The following is a 19,550-nucleotide window of genomic DNA, read 5'->3' on the forward strand; positions in this document are numbered from 1 at the left end:
ATTATAACACTTTGATGTTAGATCTATCACTATCTTTTCTCTTCAACCCTCTCAGTTGTACTCTCCCAATTGTATTCCCAATAATTATAAAAATGTTTCTGATAAACACCTTTTATAAAAGCAAAGTAAACATTTCAAACAAATAAAGGTAAACAGACTTTCCCTATGCCAAGAAGAAAAGATTTCAGGCTCCCATGAAGATGTTTGATTGGCTCAGAAAACCATGATCCTAGAATCAAAATATAAGGCACAATTATTTGTAGTTATAGAAGGTGCATTTGCTTCTACTTTCTCAGAGCCATGTGGCTTCATACATCTTCCCTTTCTCCAGCTCAATGAGTCCTCTATTCACCTTGTAAGGAACTGGGTTCCTCTTTGAATATGTCTCTTGGACTCGTTGACTTAACTTTTAAAGGTCTCCTGGAGCATGGCTTACCATTTTCCATCCTATCATGTTGCTTCATTTCTAATTCACTCAAGGAACCAATCTTAAACTGAAAATTTACAGGTCCCTAGAAGTATCTCTGGAAACAGCTGTACAAACCCCTGAAGCTTGGGACAGTACATTCTTCACATTGGAAGCAGACTCTTACCTTAACAAAGAGTTTAAAACTCAAGTAACTGGCTGGGATCATGAGTAAGCAGCACAAAAAGAGTCAGACTATATTATCTTACTTTGCTGACAAAGACGATCAAAACATTCAACCAGAAGAAGACAACTAAGTCAAAGCTCCTACATCCAAAGCCTCTAAGAAAAATATGAATCAGTCCCAGGCCTTGGAAGAGCTCAAAGGGATTTTGAAAAGCAAGTAAGAGAAGTAGAGGAAAAACTGGGAAGAGAAATGAGAGTGATGCAAGAAAATCATGAAAAACAAGTCAACAGCTTGCTAAAGGAGACCCAAAAAAATACTGAAGAAAATAACACCTTAAAAAATAGCCTAACCCAAATGGCAAAAGAGGTCCAAAAAGCCAATGAGGAGAAGAATGCCCTAAAAGGCAAAATTGGCCAAATGGAAAAGGAAGTCCAAAAGATTACTGAAGAAAATACTTCCTTAAAAATTAAAATATAACAATTGGAAGCTAATGACTTTATGAGAAATCAAGACACTGTAAAACAAATCCAAAAGAATGAAAAATTAGAAAACAATGTGAAATATCTCATTGGAAAAACAACTGACCTGGAAAGATCCAGGAGAGATAATTTAAAAATTATTGGACTATCTGAAAGCCATGATGAAAAAAAGAGCCTAGACATCATCTTTCAAGAAATGATCAAGGAAAACTGCTCTGATATTTTAGAACCAGAGGGCAAAATAGAAATTGAAAGAGTCCACCAATCACCTCCTGAAAGAGATCCCCGAAGGAAAACTCCTAGGAATGTTGTAGCCAAATTCCAGAGTTTCCAGGTCAAGGAGAAAATATTACAAGCAGCCAGAAAGAAATAATTCAAGTATTATGGAAACACAATCAGGATAACACAAGATTTAGCAGCTTCTACCTTAAGGGATTGCAGGGCATGGAATATAACATTCCGGAGGGCAAAGGAGATAGGATTACAACCAAGAATCACTTATCCAGCATAACTGAGTATAATCCTTCAGGGTAAAAAATGGTCATTCACTGAAATAGAGGACTTTCAAGCATTCTTAATGAAAAGACCAGAGCTGAATAGAAAATTTGACTTTCAAATACAAGACTCAAGTGGAACATGAAGAAATAAACAGGAAAGAGAAATCATAAGAGACTTATTAAGGTTGAACTATTCACATTCTTGCATGGAAAGATGACATTTGTAACTCATGAGACCTTTGTCAGTATTAGGGTAGTTGGAGGGAAAAAATTATATCTATATATGTAGATAGATAGATAGATAGATAGATAGATAGATAGATAGATGGCACAGGGTGAGCTGAAGATGAAGGGGTCATATCTGGAGAATAAAATTAAGGGGTGAGAGAGAATTATACTAGGAGAAGGAGAAAGGGAGAGGTAGAACAGGGTAAATTATCTCCCAAAAAAACAGAAAAGGCTCTTAGAGTGGAGGGGAAATGGGGGAAGGTGAGAGGGAATGAGTGAATCTTATTTTCATAGGATTTGACTTAAAGAGAGAATAACATACACACTCAATTGGGTATGGAAATCTGTCTTACTCTACAGGAAAATGGGAGAGAAGGGGACAAGAGAGTAGGGGGATGATAGAGAGGAGGACAGATTGGGAAAGAGGGTAATCAGAAGCAAATACTTCTGAGGAGGGACAGGGTCAAAAGAAAGAATAGAATAAATGGGGGTGCAGGATATGATTAAGGGAAATAGAGTTAGTTTTTCACAGCATGTCTACTATGGAAGTGTTTTGCATAACTGCACATGTATAACCTATAATGAGTTGCTTGCCTTTTCAATGAGAGTGGGTGGGGAAGGAAGAAGGGAGAAAATTTGGAACCCAAAATTTTAAAAACACACGTTTAAAAAAAGAAGTTTGATCACTCTGCTCTCCTCAGAGGGATGGGATATGGAGCTGGAATTACATCTATCTGCTTACTTAAATGTTATTAGTCTAGGAAATATGGTTTTCATTTTCAATCTAACTTCTGGTCACCATTTCATCTCTGGAGAGGGAGGACCCCAAGCTTTATATCCTAGGTTTGATCATATTAAATACTAATTCTACAATGAACATACATTGCTATTATCAAAGAAACTCACTTAACCAAATTGGTAGCAAAATAGAATTCAAAGAAAGTATGCACAGGAGAATAAGAACCAGACAATAGAGAGTGAAGGAACTCTTTCCCATTGGGAGCAAGGCAACTCAGCTCAACTAAGAGAAAGAATCTCAGTTTTCACCCATCAGGAAGTTCCCCAAAGACTCTAATGTGGCATGATAGAGACTGCCAGCTCCTTCCATGTCTTCCCAGAGTCTTTTCCTTCAGCCACTTGAAATAAAGTTGGCCTCATCCATCTTGTCACTGGAAACGAGAAGCCTGAAGTGTCCAAAGCAACTGCGGAGTCCAAAGTGACTCGGTAACTTAAAGTCTGAAAAGGACTTCTAAGAAGACTGAGGAGCTGTCCTCTCACTCTCACCAACTCTGCTCTTCCCTTCACAAGTCATGGGACATTGATTTCCACCAATAAGGAGAGAGCCCCATGACAATGAGCTTTGGGACTGGGGTTACACATAGAAGAATTGTCAATCCCTGTCATAGTTGCAGTATGAGGCATTTATATATTGCATATATAGGCACAGAAACTATAGAAGAAAGTAATTATGTATAGGATCATGGATTTAGAGCTAGAAAGAATTTCAGAAGCTATCTTGTCCAATTAACTTTTTTCAGACATAAGGAATCTGAAGTCCAAAGTGAAGTGATTAATCCAAGGTCACACACATATATGAAGTAGTAGTACCGGGATTTGAACCCAGGTCCTCTAAACTAAGCTATCTTTCAACTCTACCACTGCATCCCTCTCACGGGATTTTTCTAGTTTTTAAATCCCTACCAGAACCCTGGCATAACTACATGTTTACTAAGTCCTTCTAGTGAAAGGTTGCAATTCTCACTAAGGCATCACTTCTGACTCGACCTTTAGTTCTTGATTGGAGAAATAACACCAACAGCAGCAGCAGTAGCACAGCAAACAACAGCAACAACAACTAACATTTCTCTTGCTTTGTATAGTTAGGTTTGCAATGCGAATGCAAAGCTCAGAAAGGGACTAACTCTCGGTGGTTTCCTGCTCTGTTCTCAGAGAAGCTTTTTTTTTTTTAATTTAATTTTTTTTAAGGCAATCGGGGTTAAGTGACTTGCCCAGGATCACACAGCTAGTGTCACGTGTTTGGTCTGAGGCCGGATTTGAACTCAAGTCCTCCTGACTTCAGGGCTGGTGCTCTATCCACTGAGCCACCTAGCTGATCCCTGGAAAAGTTTTTATTGATGTTACTGAAGCCCAATCTATTTTTCTGATGATTATGGTAACAGTTATCAGGCACTCATTCATGTGTTTGTTTTAATTTTTTTCCTCCTTGTTTTCTGTTCATGAAACTAAATATGTGTGTATACAGTTATCACTTCCACATTGTGGGGGTTAAGGGTGCCCCCACAACATGGAAAATCCTTGTACAATTTTTTGGCCCTCCCTTAACAACAGAAATGAAGTCTGAATTATTATGGCATTAAAAGATAAAATATGTTGATACTATATAATACTATAAATATATTTTATGCATTTCTGAGTTTTTAAAACTTTTCTTTGTTGTCTGCTGGTTTCCACAAAACTCTCCAAAAATTCCCATTTAATTTCTTATGCCAACCCACAATATATTGAAACTGAGATAGGGCAAGTCACAATATGGAAGGGATAACTCTCTCTCTCTATATGTATGTATATGTACTTGTATGTATATAGGCATATATGTATATGTTATATATAGGTATAAATATATATAGGTGTGTGTATATGTGTGTATAAATATGTGTATATGTTCTTATATACATATATACGAAAGTATATAACCATAGCTATTTTAAAAGAGGCCGAGGAGGTCACCTTACCCACTGAGAACAAAGAGGAAAGACTTAGGACAGCTTGAAAGAAAGCTGAGCCCAGGGTACACATGAGAAGCTGTCTGTTTTCCCTCTTCCTGTGAATATTGTAAGAACTGGCACCAACTGGTTGCTCAGGTTAAAGTCTTTTGGGGGAAAAAAAGGCGCATATTTTGTCCTTTGTTATTGTTCTTTTGTAAGACTAGAGAAAAATAAACAGACCCTCCCAGCTCTAAGGTTCCTGAACAATAATTGGGGTGAGTAAACCCTGACTTCCCGTGGAAATGATCTCTTAAATTCTTCTCATGCAATGCAGCACTTACTAAATCAATACCAAGAAACCACATGCAAAATATATTTTAATTTCATAGATTTGATTGCTGGAAAGAACCTTAGAGATCATCTTGTCCAAACTGCTCATTTTAAAGACGAAGAAACTCGGACTCAGAGAGTCTAAGCTTCTTGTCCAATATCATACAGAGAGAGGACGAGCCAGGGCTAGAACCCATAGTAGGCACTAGAACCAGCCCTGAAGTCAGGAGGACCTGAGTTCAAATCCGGCCTCAGACCAAACGTGTGACACTTACTAGCTGTGTGATCCTGGGCAAGTCACTTAACCCCGATTGCCTTAAAAAAAATTAAATTAAAAAAAAAAAGCTTCTCTGAGAACAGAGCCGGAAACCACCGAGAGTTAGTCCCTTTCTGAGCTCTGCACTTGCATTGCAAACCTAACTACACAAAGCAAGAGAAATGTTAGTTGTTGTTGTTGTCGCTGCGCTACTGCTGCTGCTGTTGGTATTGTTTCTCTCACAACCCAAATACCAATTCCCAAAACCAGTGCTCTTTGGTCATTCTTTGAGAGAGGGAGGAGAGATGTCCTGAGAAGTGTTCTTTTACCATAACCCAGCTATCCCTTTAGAATAAGCAAGATATTATTGTAAACACAAGGATATTGTGTTAGTGTTAAAATAAACATTTGAGATTACTCTACTAAGTGGAGAGGGTAGACGGCAGATGGTGGAGAACTCCTCCCAGATCCTCCAGGGCAGAAATCTTTATTTCCCATCTGCTGCACTCTCTTGGACCTCATCAAGCTCCAGTGCTGGTGCCCTCCCCCATGCCTTTCTGAGTGTGTTTTTATGTGTAGTCTTACCCTCATTAGATTATGAGCTCCTTAAGGGCAGGGATCTTTTTTCCCCCCTTTCTTTGTATCCCTAGCATTTAGCACAGTGCCTGGCACATAGTAGGCACTTAATAAATGTTTATTGACTATTTTCTTGACTGAATACTGAACTATACTATATTTATGATATTTCTATGAAATGCTCTCTATTACAAAATTTCTTTTGTAACATGACCACAGATCTATTTAGCATTTGGTTTTTATACACTTCTCCCATCCACTTATTAAATGAAGTAAGTATTGGGGAAGGTGGAGCTATTGGGGGATGAGAGCAGGGATGCATATATGCTATATTAAATGATGATATCCTATGACTAAGTACATAGAGAGCTGGCCTCTGTGTCAAGAATACCTGGGTTCAGGTCCTGACTCTGACATGTAATGGCTGTATAACCCTAAATAAGTCACTTGACCTCATCTCATATCATTCATATGACTTCTGCCACAATCTCCTTCATCTTTGTCTCACTTGAAGAAATGGTCTTACATCTAACCAAGACCAACCCTTCTCCTATGTACACAAGAACTCCTTTCCATCATGTCTCTTCCAATAGATTGCCCCCTTTGTCATCCCTACTCTATCACTTACTTTCAATCTCTCCCTGTCTACTAGCTTTTTTCCTACTACCTTCAAATATGCCCATGTCTCCCCCATCCTCAAAAATCCCTAACTTGATCCTTCCAGTCCTTCCAATATCTGCTGCCCTTTGTGGCTAAACACTTTGAAAAGGTGATTTATAATAGGTTCCTCCACTTTCTCTTTTCTCACTCTCTTCTTACTCATAACCCAGCTTCTGACCTCATCATTGCACTAAAACTGCTTCCTCCAAAGTTATTCATGATCTCATTGCTAAATCCAATAGCCTTTTCATAATCTTCATTCTCAACTTCTCTGCAGCTTTTAACACTGTTCATCATCCTCTTCTCTTTGATACTCTCTTCTCTCTACCTTTTTAGAACATCACTCTCTTGTGGTTCTCCTTCTACCAATCAGACCACTCCTTCTCAGGCCCCTTTGCTGGATCTTCATCTAGATTATGTCCTCTAAGTTCAGATGTCCCACAGGGTATACTTTTGTGATCTTGTCAGCCCCCATGGATTTAATTACCATCTGTATGCTGACTGTTCTCAAATCTCCTATCCTAGCCTGACCTCCAGTCTTGCACCCCCAACTGCCTTTCAGACATCTAGAAATGGATGTCCACTAGACATCTTAAACTCAACCTGTTCGAAACTGAACTCATTATTTTTCTCCCTGAATTCTTTTTCCTCTTAACTTTTCTAATAATGTCAAGGGCAACACCATCCTCCCAGTCCCTCAGGCTCACAACTTAGGTATCATTCTCAACTACTTACTATCACCTATCTCCTCCTACTCCCACCACATCCAATCTATTGTCAAATTCTGTTAATTTTACCTTTATAATATCTAATTCCCCTCTCTCCTCTGACACTGCCACCACTCTAGTGCAGGCCATCATCGCCTCATTTCTGGACTATTGCAAACGGTCTACTGGTGGGTCTGCCTGCCCCAAGTGTCTCTCCAATCCGATCTATCCTCCATTCAGTCACCAAAGTTATTTCCCTAAATTGCAGTTTACATCATGTCATCTCCACCCTCACCCCCACCCCATTCAATAAATTCTAATATCTCCCCATTGCCTCCAGGACCAAATGCAAAGTCCTGTTTGGTGTTCAAAGCCTTCATAACCTAGTCCCCTCCTACCTTTTCAGTCTTCTTATGCCTTACTCCCCACTGTACTCTTTAATCCAGTGACATGGGCCTCCTTGCTAAACCACATCTCTTGAACCACTCCATCTCTTGGCTCTGGGCATTTTCTTTAGCTATCTCCCATGCCTTGAATGTTCTTCCTTCTCATCTCTATCTATTGGCTTTCCTGGCTTCCTTTAAGTCCCCACTAGAACACATCCCCTATTTTCCTATTTCATTCTCCAAATATTCTTTCTTTTGCCGTGCCTTCACCCTCACACCCTTCCCCCAACTATAACTCCTTCTAGAGACCAAGCTAGGCTACTTCATACTTTGCATCAGCTCCTAGAAGACAGGTAGTAGAGGGCTGTTCTCATCCATGCCTCCTATGCTTGCAGTGTTCTTTCCCTATCTCTGCTGACTGAAATCTTACCTATATTTCAAGGTCCAAGTTAGAAATCACAATGAAATCTTTCCTTATTCCCCTACCTGGAAATGATCTACAAACTCTCATAGGACATTGATTTACCCAAGGGGGAAAGAAGAAGGGAACAAGCATTTAAATGCCTACTATGTGTCAGGCACTATGCTAAGCATTCTATAGATATTATCCCAAAACAAGGTTTTACTTTGTATTATACTTGTTTGCCTAAATACCTCATTTTTTTCTATTAGATTTCACCCTCTTTAAGTTCAGAGATTGTCTCACTTATCTTTGTATCTCTCAGCATACATTTTAGTGTTTTGTATATGGTTAGGTATTTAAAGTGCTGAACTGAATAGGTTGGATTACATGCTCTCCAACGTCCTTTCCAGCTCTGTCATCATTTGATTATGTATTTAATCCAACTTCCAGCATCCAAGTTGGGCATTTGTCATTCTAGATAGATGAATTCATTTCTCAGCTTTTTAACATGTCCAGAAATGAGATTCTACAACATCCCTCAGCAGCTTATTTCAGTGTCTAAAGATGTTTGTGTTGAAATACTAGTTAAGATGTCGGGCTGTGTTGCTGGGGAAAAGCAACAAAACTCACCAGTCTTTTCAATCTTCCCCAAGCAAGTACAAAAATTACTTATAGAGCAGAACATGTGACTGGAGGTTGAGGTGGAGGAAAGAGGAGATCGAACACAGTTTCCCCACTATGGATTCAGTCTGTTTTTTTCTGTTTGAGGTAATAGAGCCCTGGGAATATTTGACCCAGCTGGAAGATAGATAAGAATGGAAAATTAAAATGGGTTTCTGATGGTAAGTCAGATGACAGTTGAGCTGAGGAAATCAGAGAGACATTGGAGGAGAAAAGAGTTTAAAAAAAGCAGACATGACCTTAGCCTTGGCACATACTAACCTTGGGTACAAGCTGGCTCAGGGGAAGTCGTTCATAGGCATTGGCTGAAAGAAAATAGCCTTCCTCTGTCAGTGTGATGCTTATTAATCACAGCAATCCCAGTGGATGGCAGTTAGAGTAACAAATGGCCCTAAAGATAGCACTTTAGCTGGAAACCATAGCTGAAACTAGCTGGAATAGAGAGAAAACAATCAGTAATCAAGTGAAGGCATGACAACTGGAAGACAGTAATGGAAAATGAAGCCCAGTTGAGAGTACAAAAGACAGGATGTTCAGTGGGTAGCAGATTCAGCAGAAAGTAGGGTAATGGCATTCATTACCAGAAGACATAAGCAGCTTTCTACCATAAGTGTGAATTGCTCCTTCACAGATGTGCTTCAGCCACGTATGTTCTCCACATATTTATGCCCCACATGTGAAACCTAAGCATGTCTATTCTTTTCACTGAAGGTATTTTGGGGAAAGTGATCTCTAGGCTTATGGGAAATGTTCTGTTGTGGTTTTTATTACTATGCTATTTCTAAATATCTTTGTTTTGAACGAAGTGTATCATCTGACTAATAAAAGTAAACACACCAATGAGGGGTAAGGGATTATGGTTTGAAGAGGATTCTTATCCACAAGGTACCTATAACCTATGGGTAACTTTCTGGGGACAAATAGATGAAGGGGGTACTGTACAATACACTATAAGGGGCAATCCAGGATTTGTATTTTGAATAGTATTGCAGGAAACCACTAGAGAAATATTACCATTTTGTGGTTGTTATTATTTTTTCAAGGTATGATTGAATAATAGGGTTTTTGAATGCCTGTGTATTTTACAACCTTGGCTAGTTGCTTTAAAATAATTATTTTACTATTGTATATTAACGTGCCATTGAAGCATTGATGCTTATTACTATGATGACTGAGTAGTACATTAAAAAGAAAAAAAAAAGGTTAAATCTCTGGAACACAGATATACGGTAATGCTTCTAGATTCACATATAGTCCTGCTATTTAAAGGAGTGTCTTATAAAACAAATGAAAAAGGACAATGAAAGTACCTTATAAGATGGAGCAATTATTTTGGAAAGATGTGAAGTAGTTAACAACAAAATAAGGAGACAAACCAGGCCCTGTCTGTTTTCTATAAATGATCTGAGCCAATAGACTATGCTAAAATTCATGGTGACATAACTGCAGTGGATACCTGGAAATCAGTCACTAGGTCACTAGTCCTCAGACTGAGAAAGAAGTAATAGAAAATTGTCCCAGAGCTACCAACCTGAGGAAGGGGATATCTAAAGGTGCTGCAAAAAGCATTCATAAGGGGCAGCTAGGTGGTTCAGTGGATAGAGCACCAGCTCTGGATTCAAAAGGACCTGAGTTCAAATCCAGATTCAGACACAGAACACTTACTAGCTGTGTGACCCGGGGCAAGTCACTTAACCCCATTGCCTAGCCAAAAAAAAAAAAAGGTAAAAAACATTAATAGGGGAAAATTGCATCTGAAGTTGGTGAGGAAGCTGGATGCAACTGAATTTAATAAACATTCAGTACCTGCTATGGGCTATACACTATGCTAAGCACTCAAGATACAAAGACATGTAAGGATAGGGGATGATCACATTATCCCATCCTACTAGAGTAAGTGGTAAAATAACCGGATTGGAACAGATTGATTAAATTTGAATTTGAAATCACAGATTTGAATCAAATCAATCAAAAGCTCTTCACCACACTCTATGTGTACCATCTGACAATGCAATTTCTAAATGTCTTTGTTTTGAACTAAGTGTGTCAGCTTTGATTGAGAACAACTCTAGCCTAGTCAAAGTCACAGAACGCTGCAGGCAACAAGCCTGAATCAGCACCTGATATTCTAGTGACTTGCTTTTTCTGTGTGAGCACTTATAGGAAAGTAGAAGCCAGTGGTAATAGGAAGTATTTAAGGAGCTCTGAATTCTTCAAAACAAAAGTGGACCTAGAGAGGTTTGACTGGAGTGACTATGTCAGTATTAGACTACATGAGTGGGGAGAAGGAAGAATGCAGTGAGCACCACAGGACCATAGGCACAGTTAAAGGGAAGCTAGGAATACCAAAGACAAACCTCACAATTTTGCCAATGGCCAACCCCAGCTAAAATGCAAAATAATGTCAAATGCAAAATAAAGGCAGCATTTTTTTTTACTTCAATAGACACCAATTTCAAAACTCTAGTTGCTTAAAACTTTTTCTGTAAACTGAAATAGGTACAGAAATGATAGCAAAAAACATCTACTGAGTCATGTTGTAGTAATGCCCAAGAGTTTCCTAGTTGTAGCAACATTTTTCTTGGTTCTAGACATTCCACTTTTGTCTATTCAATTTCACAAACAATTACATTTCCATCTCTTCTCTTAAATAGGTATTTCAAAACCTCAGCATTAGCAAATTCTCCAGGACACCCATCCCCTTTTCTTTAAATACTCTTTTTTGCTCCCCTCTGCAGTCCATTCAGAACTTTCCTTTTTGCGTCTATACTTCTCAAGTACATTGAACTGAACTAGAGAACTTAGAAGGATGACTGGTCAAAATAAAACATTACAGACCTCACATTTCATGTTACCTTTTTTTTTTAAACCTCCTGTTTTCTTGATACTAATGTAGCAATGCAGTTTTGATCATCCTGATTGTTTAGTTTATCATTTTGTCATATCCTTTATCACTGGAAGTAATTGGGACTGTGGCTAGAACTTGGCAATCTTTGTGTTAAAGAGAGATTTTTATCATAAAGGTTTGTTGCAATAATATTTGACTGATAGGTTTATGACTCTCTTCCTTTTCTCTTTAAAATATAATAAAACTGACACATTTATCCCAGCTGACAGTATACCATTGTCCTTTTTCTCTCCATAAAAAGAAAGAATGTATGTTTCTTCATCTTTTTTTATGGCCAATGTTGGATATGATAATTACACAGCTGTTCAGTTTTGTTTAATTTCTCTTTCTGTTTACATTGCCATTAAGTACATCACTTATATGATCATGTGTATTGTTCTCCTGCTTCTGCTTACATCGCTGAATTTCAGTTATCATGTCTCCCTATGACTCTGAACTTCTCATTTTTATTGTTTCTTATGTCAAAATCATAATCTATTACATTCTTATGCCACAGTCTGTCAAGGCATTCCCCAATCAAATACGTATTTTGTTTCTATTTCTTTGTCATTGAAAAAGGGTGCTTGCTATAAATATTTTGGTAAACAAGAAAGTTTTTTTTTTGTCTTTGATCTACTTGGAGCATATGCCCAGCCGGAGGATCTCTGGGTCAAAGGATATGAACAATTTGGTCATTCCCCAACTCACCCCACCCCCACCACATAATTCTAAATTGTTTTCTAGAAGGAATGGTTGCACCAATTCACAATTCCACTAACAATGTATTAGTGTACCTATGTTCCAGCAGCCCCTCCAACATTGACTACTTTTTTTTTAACAATTTAAAGAGTGTGAGGTGAAATTCCAGAGTTATTTTAATTTGCATTTCTTTATTAGTTATTTGGATCAGTCTTTCATATGGTTGCTATTCACTTGCAATTCTTTTGAGAAGCATATCTTTTTTTCAGCTATCTGTTTAGGAATGGCTCTTGGTCTTAGGTATTTAATGTTCTATGTGTCTTTGATATCAGACATTTATCATAGATATTTGATACAAAATTTTTTTTACCAATTAATATTTCTCTTCTAATCCAATCTACTTTTTTTGGGCAACAGTTTTTCAATTTCATGCCATTTAAACAATTTATTTTATCTTTTGTGAACATTTATGTTTATTTGGTTAAGAGCTCTCCCTCTAACTGTAGTTGTAGAAAGTACTTCCTTTAATTTTCCTTGGATATTTTTAATGGTGTCTCCTTTTATTCAGTTAGTCCATAAGCATTTCTTAAATGCTTAACTATGTGCCAGGCACTGTGCTAAACACTAGAGATTAAAAGAAAAGCAAAGACAGTTTCTATCTCCAAGGAGCTTAAAACTTAATGGGGAGACAATGTGTAAATGACTAGGTACAAGACATAGATAGAATAAATAAGAGGGTGACAGAGAAGGGTAAGCACTAGCAGCTGGAGAGACCAAGGAGTGTTTCATGTAGAAGGTAGAATCTGGCTGGTGGGAAGGCAAAGAAACTAAGAGAACATTCCAGGCATAGGGGACAGCCAGTGCATGTTGCTGAATTTTAGAGTGGCTGGAGGGAAATGTAGGAAATAGCTATGTGTTAAGTGCCAAAGGACTTTATATTTTATCCTGAAGGTAGTAGGGAGCCACAGGAGCTCACTAAGCAGGGAGGTGACATTTTTAGACTTAGGCTTTAGAAAAATCACCCTGGCAGCTAAGTGGAGAATGGAGAGAGTAGAGAGAGAGTAGAGAGTAGAGAATAGAGTAGTGGAGTAGAGAGATTGGGGGCAGAGAGATCAATTAGAAGAGTACTGTAGAGGTGATGAAGATTTGACATTGGGTAGTGGCTATGTGAGTGGAGAGAATGGGACTTCTACTAGGAATGCTGTGAAAACTGAAATAACAAGATTTGGCAACAGATTGGATATGTGGTCAAAGTGAGGAGCTAAGGATAAAACTGAGGCTGATGGCTCTAAGAGACTGGGAGGAAGGTGGTGATGTCAACAAAAGTAGGGAGGCTCAGAAGTGGGCAGATAATGATTTCATATTTTACATTTAGGTGGAGTATGCATTTGGAACAGTGTGTTCTATGGTGAAAGATGCTGGTAAATCCTTTCATTTTATGTATGAGGAAAGTGAAACCCCAAAGAAATCAACTTAGACAGGGTCACCTACATAGTGAATGGGATTTAAATCCAGCACCTTTGAGTCCAGATCCAATTTTCTTTCCATTGAATATCTGATTTTGGTCTTATTTTTACTCAGATATCCATTTGCATTTCTACTTACTGGACTTCATTTTGCATGGACTTTTTGCAATTTATTGGTCTTTATGTTATCTCACTACTTAGGGATCCTAGTATTATTCTTGTACCCTAAGATGCTTTTTTTTTTTTTGGTGAGGTGATTGGGGTTAAGTGACTTGCCCAGGGTCACACACCTAGTAAGTGTTAAGTGTCTGAGGCTGGATTTGAACTCAGGTCCTCCTGACTCCACGGCCTGAGCTCTATTCGCTGTTCCACCTAGCTGCCTCTCCTAAGATGCTTCTTTAAGATCACTGAAGACATCAAATATTGGTTGTAACTTTTAGGGGGAAAATACTCTACAAAGCAAAGAACACATATTTTGATTAATAAGATAACCAGATGAAAACCTTCTTGAAACATAACCTCATTATAATTTATGGGCATGCAGTCTATTGAAGAATGGCTATTGGTATTATACATTTTCATTAATTCCCTATATATTTTAGATACCAGATCTTTATTAGAGATAAATGTGGTTAGTACATTCAATAATCTAAAAATCAATTCAAAGTGGTTTGGGGAGGCACATTACACCACTCATGGAATCTTTTGCTATTTTCAGAAAAGAAGATTAATGTCTTTCCTTTATGCACAAATTTCATAAGCTCTCAAAAATGGGCAGGGGGAAAACTCAACAATCCAATAAAATTTTCTCTGTTGGACTTGTTATTTATGTCTTTCAAGTGACACTTGTTAGGAATTCACTTGCATCTAGATATTTACTGATGTTCAACATTTGATTGTAAATTGAGATAATGTCTCTTGTTCAGTGTTCCTTAGATACTCTGGAATCAGATATACACTTCAGTTGCTATGCAACTTTCTCTCAGGGTTATTTAGAGCCCAGTGGTGGTTGCTAAACAGCCTGTTCTCAATTTCCTTGTTTTTGCTAATAAAATTAAAGTGAATTTATATCTAATTATATATTTCCTTCCATTTATCTTAGCTATAAGACCAGATCCACCTTCCCCCCCTGCAATATGGGCAATGATCTTAGTCATTAATTTCCCATTATTGGTATCACCAGTTAGCTTCTCAGGGAGAATTTCTTGAACTCTCTTTCTATGCCATGCTCCCCTTATGATATTTTTCTTTCTGATTTATTTTCTCTTTTCATCTGAAAAATGATGTTTGCCTATGGTTTTTGCTATGATGTTTATTTAATTACCCACTATTCAAAGACCCAAGGTCTCTATGACATATGGATAGTAAATCTACTGTAGACCTTTAGTTTAAAAAAAAATGAGAGTACAGTAATGCTGCTAATGATAGCTAGAAAACAAAGATTAATATGAATGTTGTTTAGATAATTTAAATGGAATCTACATTTCTTTTTAATTGAAATAGCCCATTGTTGTTAAAACATTAAGGGAGTGGGGCAGTTAGGTAGCACAGAGGATAGAGCACTGGCCTTGGAGTCAGGAGGACCTGAGTTCAAATCCAGCCTCAGACACATAACACTTACTAGCTGTGTGACTCTGGGCAAGTCACTAACCCCCAATTGCCTCACCAAAAAACAAACAAACAAAAACATTGACGGAGCAAGTTAATTGATTTCTGGGAACAGGAAGGCATCAGATAATACAAATAGTGCTTATAAGGGCATCAGAGGATACCTGTAGCTAGCCTGTAAAAGCAAGGATAGTAAGAGAGCCAAATGAGGCTTCTTTGAGATAGAGCAGGGTGGTATTGGTTCCCTGATGTTTCATAAGATTATCAATACAGTTCTAGAAGGGACCTTAGAGGCCACTGAATTCAACTCCCTCAATTAACAGATGAAGGAACTGAGATATAGAGAGGTTAGGTAACTTGTCCAGCGTCACACACTTATGAATTATCTGGGTTAGGATTTGAACCCAGATCTCTCTGACTTTAAGTTCAGGGGTTTATCCATTACTCCACACTGTCTCCTCTGAGTGGTTTCATGTGTGTGTGTGTGTGTGTGTGTGTGTGTGTGTGTGTGTGTGTGTGTGTATTTAGAACACCAAGGTCTTAGGTGCAGAACACACCAAAAGTCTGGGTCATGACTTAGTGTCACAAAGTTTTTGTTTTGTTTTGTTTTTAGGCAATTGAGGTTAAGTGACTTGCCCAGGGTCACACAGTTAGTAAGTGTCAAGTGTTTGGTCTGAGGTCCTCCTGACTCCAGGGCCGGTGCTCTATCCACTGTGCCACCTAGCTGCCCCTTAGTGTCACAGAGTTGATGATAGCTACATCCTTCCCAACTTTTGACTCTTCTTCTATTCTTAGGCATACCTATGTAAGAAAACATAAGATTATTGTCTTTTTTTCCCATTAGCATGAAGGGCTCTTTCATTAACATAGTAACGAGAATTTAGTTTGGGTTTTTTTAGTGTTTGAAGATTAGATCATTAGGCAGAGATTTCCTCAGATGGGTTAAGGGAAGTAGAGAGCTGGCCACAGAATCAGGAGTCCCCCTCCCCCAACTAGAAGTTAGAGAGAAGATGAGTTTTCGATTCTAGCTCCCTTGGATGATTGCTGGCATTGATAGTGGTAAAAATTGGGGATGGTGCTGATGCCGAGTGATAGTGATATCAAAAATGGGCATGAAAGAAAGAAAAAAGCATTCATGAACCATGTTAAAAAAATACAGAGAGAATAGAATGGGGTTTGGAAGGGGACACAGACAAGCAGGAAAGTGTTGCAATGACAATGTTAAATTTGGAGTTACTTTTGAAAAAAAAACAAGCTTAATGTAGTAGAGATTTAGTTTCCTATGCAGTCCTCTTTTTCTGTTCTTTATATGGGGAAATATTCCTGCTTGTTGATATTTATCAAGTTCATAATAATGAACCAGAAATTTTTTTAAAAATCCTTATGGAGTAACATACTTATTCTCTTAACTTCTTAGAATAAGTGAGTTTATCTATGCAACAGGAGTTAAGTTCCATAGAATATGTTTCAGGATTCCCTAAGCAACTTCTGGAGGCACATGTGACTCAGTCCTGAAGGACTTGGCACTTTGGTGCGATGCATCGGAGAGAATGCCACGTTCAAAGGGAGGAACTCAACCCCTGACTTGGCTTTCTAGAAGACGTGGACCTGGAAGGAATGATTTGGACAGCACAAAGCTGAGGTGAAATGTAAAATCCCTATTTAACAACTGTATCAGGTCTCAATATTTCAAATATCAACTTTCTGGGAAAGTATAACAGTAGTTACAAGCTACTACGCCCTGTTTTGAATCTCTGTCGATGAAAGCTTGTCTTTATATCTAGCATTTCTTTTGTGTTGAGGAAATCAACTGCTGCCCTCTTCCTGATTCGTATTTCACATTGATTATCCTTCACTTCCCACTTTTGAGGAAACCCCAGACATGAGCAAAACCTAGGTTTAAATAATTTTACCCTGGGCTCAGGGGTGATGTAAAGAGCCAAAGAGTGTGAAAAATAGAGCTTGAGTTCTTCTTTTAATTGTTCAAGATCCCTCAGAAGTGAATCAGGTCCATGTGAGTGCCTGGATCTGGACTGAGAGATCCCTTTAATGGAGAAAGAGAGAGAGGAGGTATAGTGCCTTTGTCCGTTGGGCCAATCAGTGGGTCTTATTTTTATATCTGATTGCTTTCACTTTTGACAGGGCAAATAGGATAGCAAGAGTGCTTTTGAGAGTAGGGGACATGTATCCATTTTGACCTTTCCTTGGTAAATGGTATAAAATATTGGTCAGAGGGAAGGAAAAAAAAAGGGGGAAAAAAGAAATTTACATGATAGCTGTATTTTATATTTATTATATATTATATTTAAAAGGAATATCAAATTGTACATAATAGATTTGCAGGTTCATGAGCAAACATCTTTTTTATTATATTATCTTATGGAAATGCTTGTTTTATTCCATAAATTAAAAATATGATAAACAAATGTGAGAGGAGGGGACATAAATAGTGGAAGAGAGGAAAGAAATGAGGAGTAGAAGCAGCTAGGTGGCACAATAGATCACAGTGTACTGGCCCTGGAATCAGGAGGACCTGAGCTCAAATTAGGCCTCATACTCTTACTAAGTGACCCTGGGCAAGTCACTTAATGTCACCCTGATTGCCTCAGAAAGAAAGAAAGGAAGGAAGGAAGGAAGGAAGGAAGGAAGGAAAGAAAAAGAAAGAAAGGAAAAGAAAGAGAGAGGGCAGCAAGGTGACACAGTGGATAGAGCACCGGCCCTGGAGTCAGGAGGACCTGAGTTCAAATCCAGCCTCAGACACATAACACTAGCCGTGTGACTCTGGGCAAGTCACTTAACCCCAATCGCCTCACAAAAAAAAAAGAAAGAAAGAAAAAAGAAAGAAAGAGAGAGAGAGAGAATGGTAAGCACTGAAGAAAAAGTTTCTCAGTTTCACAGTTCTGTTATTGTTAATAGCTGAATGATGGTGGCAACAATAGCTGAGCTTAAGGGTCAGGGGTAAGGTTAATCTAAATCTAGGACACAAGGGAAGATGTTGCTATTATTTCAGTTGACTACTTGGAAATGTCTCCAACACGTTCCAGGAAGCAGTTTGTCTATGATTTAGCTATGTCTCTAACCATCACAGAAAAGCATTTCAGAGCTAAAAGGGACCCCAGAGATCCTCTCGGCCAGACCTCTTATTTCCAGATGAGTAAACTGAGGCTGAGAGAAGTTAGATCTCTTACTCAATTGTTTGGATAGAGCTAAATCTACTTATCCTGAAATCTAATCCAATATACCATATTGTCCACTTTGCTACTGTGATTTCTATCTGTACAGAGACTAGTTGTACTTGCATACATCTTCTGGTGTTAGATCTTTTTTCCCCCAGAGCCATACCCAGGGGAGATTGACAACAGTGTTGCCCTAGGATGTCAAAATAGCTCTGTGTATTCCTTTAGCAGACAGAAACAAATGAGCTTAGCACCTAATTAGCAAAAATAGCTAGTTAAAATAGGAAGCTATCAGATGAGGCTCCTTCTTCTCTCCAGTGGGCACACCTAAAGTGAACTCTTCCCCAATGGGTCCTATTCCCTCCTCAGCAGTAGCTTGGGGTCTCTCTCACAGTGGGAGCAAGAATCTTCATCTCTCTCTGCACGGATTTGGTCTCAGGCAATGGAACCTTGTGTCCTACAAGAGGGAAGCAATAAACATTTATCTAGTGTTAACCATGAGCCAGGCACTGTGTTAAGTGCTTTTTACAAATGTTATCTCATTTGATCTTCATAGCTATTATTATCCCCATTTTTAAGTTGAGGAAACTGAAGTAAACAGAGGTTAAGTGACTTGCCCACAGTGGCAAAGCTAAGTATCATATATGTCTGATACCATATATGAACCAATCCAACTGCTCTATCCATTGCACTACCAACTACCTTTTCCACAATTCAAAATCTCTCCCAAAATTCTCTTCAAACTCATTCCCATTCAACTGACTACTTGCGTGTGTGTGTCAGTGTGTGTGTGTGTGTGTTTTTACTCTGGCACCAACATTGCTGGTCACAGCTTTTTTTACCCTTTATTGCTAATAGGTAAGATCCTCGATGTCAGAAAGGATTGTGTCTCCTTCTTCCTTTGTATCTGCTCACAGCTCTGTGTATAAAACTTTTTTTAGTAGGTTAATTTTTACTGGTTACAAAAATGTAGCTTAATAGACTTATCTTGTCCACGAGGGAGCAGATGTTTTGGTATTTGAAAAGTTCTCAGACCCTAGTTTAAATCCTGTGGCAGACAAGCCCACTTAAATCAGCAATATACCTTCAAGTTTTAACAGAAGATTACCTGCTACAGGGTCACCTAAGCTTTAAAATGAAATGAAAGCTTACTTTGTTTTATTATAGTAATGGTGCATCTTTCATGTAAAAC

The sequence above is a fragment of the Vombatus ursinus genome, unplaced genomic scaffold, assembly GCF_900497805.2.
Source record: "Vombatus ursinus unplaced genomic scaffold, bare-nosed wombat genome assembly UNPS02014798.1, whole genome shotgun sequence".
Classification (NCBI taxonomy): domain Eukaryota; kingdom Metazoa; phylum Chordata; class Mammalia; order Diprotodontia; family Vombatidae; genus Vombatus; species Vombatus ursinus.